The sequence below is a fragment of the Eschscholzia californica genome, unplaced genomic scaffold (assembly GCF_041429995.1).
Source record: "Eschscholzia californica isolate CP2 unplaced genomic scaffold, dmEscCali1.0.p SCAF_3, whole genome shotgun sequence".
Lineage (NCBI taxonomy): Eukaryota > Viridiplantae > Streptophyta > Magnoliopsida > Ranunculales > Papaveraceae > Eschscholzia > Eschscholzia californica.
The window spans coordinates 28,598,058-28,602,792 of NW_028238420.1; the positions used below are offsets into that span (position 1 = coordinate 28,598,058).

Consider the following 4,735-nt stretch of genomic DNA (forward strand, 5'->3'; position numbering starts at 1 on the left):
GAAGAAATTTTTGATTTGTGTTCTTGAAGAAACCCAATCCCCCATAATCTAGATACAAAAGTAGGCTTGTTGAATCTGAAAAGTTAAGGTAAAGAGGGAAAATGAAGAGAATTGAGGAGAGATAATGGTGTAGTGAGAGAAACAGAAAATTAATGGCGTAGAGAGAGAAACTGAAAGTTGATGGCGTAGAGAGAGATGATGGAGTAGAGAGATAATGGCGTAGAGAGGGAAACTGAAAAGTTAAAGGAGAGAGAAATAGGTAAATAAAAAGCTTGGAGGGTGTTTAGGGCATTACAAAAAATCTAGTTGTCCTTTTTTTCTTGGGCCTACAAACTTCTGACCATTTGGACTTAAACCCCATTTTTCTGACTCGGACTGTTGGCCCATTAGAAGTGATATTTATGGATCTTTCACTCATTTTGGGATCCATAAACTCGATGTGAATAACACTTTTCTCCAAGGTGTCTCCTTCCCATATGCACGACCCTAGCAACAAGACCCGGCAACACTCCAGTTGACCCGAGCAAGCAAGATCACAACCGCCATCATCAAAGATCATAACCAACTTAGATTTGATAAAACCTAATGTATCTTTAGTTTGTACTTATCTTCAACCTCATTTGTATACCTATATACACATCATCTGTAACCCTAATGAATACACAGAGAAATATCAATTGTTAGTCTCCTGTTCAGACCTTGAACGAATCCTTCCTCTCTCTAGATCTAAAGAGAGAGAGAGGGGAAAGGAAAAAAAATTTTAGAGCGAGAGAAGAGAGAGAAAAAAAATTTAATTAAATTTTTTTTTTATGTTTGAAGGTCGCCGGCTGGCGACCCCTGCCGGAGAAGATGATGATGTGGCATTTTAGGTGACTTGGGAGAGAGAGGAAATGAGGTGGAGGAGTGAGAGTAACGGACAGTTAAAGATAACGGAAAAAAGGGGCCATATGGGTATTTTTGCTAATCTTGGGGGACAGGCAAGAAGCTGGTCACAAAGTTGGGGGCCATTTGGGAAATAACCCTTTCATTTATTCTTCCTCTCACCACTAACCATGAAGAAATTATATGACCCCTACTAATCCGATCACGAAGAAAATTACTGAAAACAAAACGATATCCAAACCATGCCCGATCTTTACGTGTGACCTATCAAAATCTATTTCTCAATATCTATCCAATGAGTCGTCAGAATCAACTGAAACAAATACTTGAAACCAACTCTTGAAAATTGCTAGCTTTGTTCGATGATCCAACTCGTCTGATTCTCCGACTCGAAGGTCTGATCACTACAGATAGATCTCACGAGGGAGAGAGATAGATCCGACAAAGGGAGAGAGAGGTACGACAAGAGAGATCCAGCCAAAAAGACCTACTTTTTGCATATCTTTATGATTAATCGTATTCGGGACTTGGTCTGATTTATGTTTTTAATCCGAGAGGATGCATACATTTCACTCTCATATCAATATAAAAGAGGGTTATTTCCCAAATGCCCTCCAACTTTGTGACCAGCTTCCGGCCTGGCCCCTACTTTAGCAATAATTCCCGTATCTTTAACATTCCGTACTCTCTCTCCTCCATCTCATTTTCTCTCTCTTCCACATCATCGTCTTCACCGGCAGGGGTCGCCGACCAAATTTCCGGCCGGCAACGTTCAAATTTTTATTTTTGTTATCTCTCTAAATTTTTTTTTTTTAAAAAAAAATTTCTCTCCTCTCTCTCTAAACTCCAGCGAAGGATTCCCTTCGCTGGAGTTTAGAGAGAGAGAGGAGAGAAATTTTTTTTTAAAAAATTTAAGAGAGAGAGAGAGAGAAAAATAAAATAAAATAATTTGAAGGTCGCCGACCAAAAATTTGGCCGCCCCGGCGACCCCTGTCGGTGAAGACGATGATGTGGCGTGCTGAAATGATGTGGCAGAGAGAAAATGAGATGGAGGAGAGAGCGTAACAGAATGTTAAAGATAACGGAAAAAGTGGGCCACACGGGAATTATTGCTAAAGTAGGGGGCTAGGCAGGAAGCTGGTCACAAAGTTGGGGGCCATTTGGGAAATAACTCTATAAAAGAAAACAAATGAAAGAGATTTTTAGTAACCACAAAGAAGGAAAAGATGTCTGAAACAACGAAATCTAAAACAAAACAGGACTGAGTAGCGTGCTCGCGATATGATTATGTGATAGAGATTGACAAGGAAACAAATTTAAGAGCATTCGTAAATATGAATAAAATAAAAACCAAAAATTTGGGAGATAACGGAATTTACGAGAAGAAACATGATGAAAAAAATTCACCTAATCAACTCAAAAAACTTGAATAAACTAAAAATTTAGAGTCAGCTCGGTTTATGGAGTTGTCTGAAAAGAAATTTGAAGTGGGGTCATTAGCTCTGCTCAGAGGGATTTGGTTTGGTGAACAAGTGGCTCTATTCATGAAAAAAAATACTTCCCGGTTGAAATTGGCATCGAGCGATGTGAGATTGGTTCTTAATATCTCACGGCGATGTTGGAAAGTTATTTATATAATAAATCTATTATACAAAACAGATACTTGTGACTAGGACACAATAATTACATAAAATATGACTAGGACAAATCTTGACCATCTAAATAGCCAACTCTAGCGAAATCTAACGCATTCATCTATTATACAAAACAGATACTTGTGACTAGGACACAATAATTACATAAAATATGACTAGGACAAATCTTGACCATCTAAATAGCCAACTCTAGCGAAATCTAACGCATTCAATCCACTATACAAACACAATCTGACTGGGACAAATCTTGACCGATCGAATATCCAAATCTTGACCCTTCCTTACCCTCTCTCTATCTCTCTGCCTGAAACGGACCCATTCAATGATTCATTCCCCCTTCGTCTTCCCACTCTTTCTTTGCTGAACATTTGCCTCTTCTAGATCTCAAAGGTTAGTTATACTTCTCTCTAGCTCTCTCAATATCCATTTCTATTTTCTCTATTTCTCTCTAAAGCTTTCTATATCTCAAAGGTTAGTTTTATCTCTCACCATCTCTCTCAATATCGATTTCTATTTTCTGTCTCTCTAATCACTCTCGGACTACAGTCGCACCAAGGTTTGTACACTTCATTGTCCCTTTAATTACCTCTTCATTGGAGGGTTTCTAAGTACAACGCTACTCATCTTCAATCAAATTTCATAACAATTTGTAGAGATCTCTGATTTTTCATTTGTCCAGCGAATTAATCGATCAATTCATCATCACTAAAAGGAAGATTTTAACAGGAGGAGAAGATCATAATGATGTTAAGAGTGGATGATGTTATCGTACTCTTCAACACCCTACTCTGTAAGTTCATTTATTAGTTCAAATTTCCCACTTCATTTCTTAATAAATAAATGAGTATATATTGTGAGTTTGGATCATTAGGGTTTATGAGTTATGCTTATTTCGTGATATTTATTGGGGGTGAATTCTTTGCTTTCAGAATCTTGCTTTTACTTAATAAGATTTGTTGTTATCTTGTGTATTTATTTGGATAGACTATTCGAAAAGTGATTCTTTTGTACATTTCTGTGTAGCAGCAACAGGAAATCTGAATATTCGACTTTATGAAGTTAATTCGAGTGGCCCTCAACCAGTGTGTTTTAATTACTTGGGATTTATCCATCTTTTATCAAAGTTTTCTTTTTGGCATGAACTTCATAATTTTTTCTTGCTTTCTTCTAGGTTATAAGCTATGATTTTTCTTGGGATTCCAATGTGATGGAAACTGGATATATTCAAGTTTTGAAGATGGCACAGTTAAGATTTGGGATTTAAGGGCTCTTGGCTGTCAAATGGAATATGAAAGTCTTGCAGCTGTAAATGTTGTTGTTTTGCATCCGAATCAGACAGAGCTTATAACCCATCGATAACTCCTTGTGTTTCTACTGTAGTTAATATAAGTCTTGATTTGCAGTTGAATGCTTGTTGATGATTAGTTGATCATTTGAGCTGAAATACGCTAAAAGATGGCGTGTGGAAGCAAAATGAGGGGGAAACTCCGGTTTAGCAAACTCTACACGTTGTCTTGTATTAGGCCTGATGTTATAGAAACTTATGGTCTTAATTCCTTCCAAGGCTCAGGTTTCTCACGACTGGTTTATTGTAATCAACCGCGCCTCCACTAGAAAAAGCCTTTGACGTACCCGAGAAATGGGATATCTACAACAAAATATGATGCTATTACATTTCTACCCAAAGCAATTTTTGAGCAGTTCCGTCGTGTTGCTAACATATACTTTCTTATGGCTGCAATTTTGTCATTAACACTTGTTAGTCCGTTCACTGCTGGGAGTATGATTACACCTCTAGCCTTTCTTGTGGGATTGAGTATGGCTAAAGAAGCTTTGGAAGATTGGCGTAGATTTATGCAGGATGTGAAGGTTAATGGACGTAAAATTAGTACCCATAAAGGAAATGGTGATTTAGTTACAAACCATGGCAAAGAACTCGGGTGGGTGATGTGGTGAAAGTGGAAAAAGATCAATTTTTTCCAGCAGATTTACTTTTACCATCTTCAAGCTATGATGACAGAATTTGCTATGTGGAGACAATGGATTTGGATGGTGAAACAAACTTGAAGGTAAACAGATCTTTGGAGGTAACCGATGGAGCTAATTTAAATATAATTTTTTGTAAATCAGATCAATCAGGTTTATTTTTCCATGGTATATACTTCCGTTCCGGTTTGTTTTGTTGATGATTCCTGTTC

The 4,735-nt window shown here is 37.5% G+C and overlaps 1 long non-coding RNA gene across 1 annotated transcript; it reads left to right on the forward strand.

The window, feature by feature from the left end:
* Positions 1–2,887: 2,887 nt before the first annotated feature.
* On the forward strand, positions 2,888–4,438 carry LOC147549365 (uncharacterized). Its single transcript, XR_015237352.1, has 4 exons — positions 2,888–3,093; positions 3,217–3,327; positions 3,564–3,619; positions 3,709–4,438. It is a non-coding gene; the product is annotated as an uncharacterized LOC147549365 (long non-coding RNA).
* Positions 4,439–4,735: the final 297 nt, after the last annotated feature.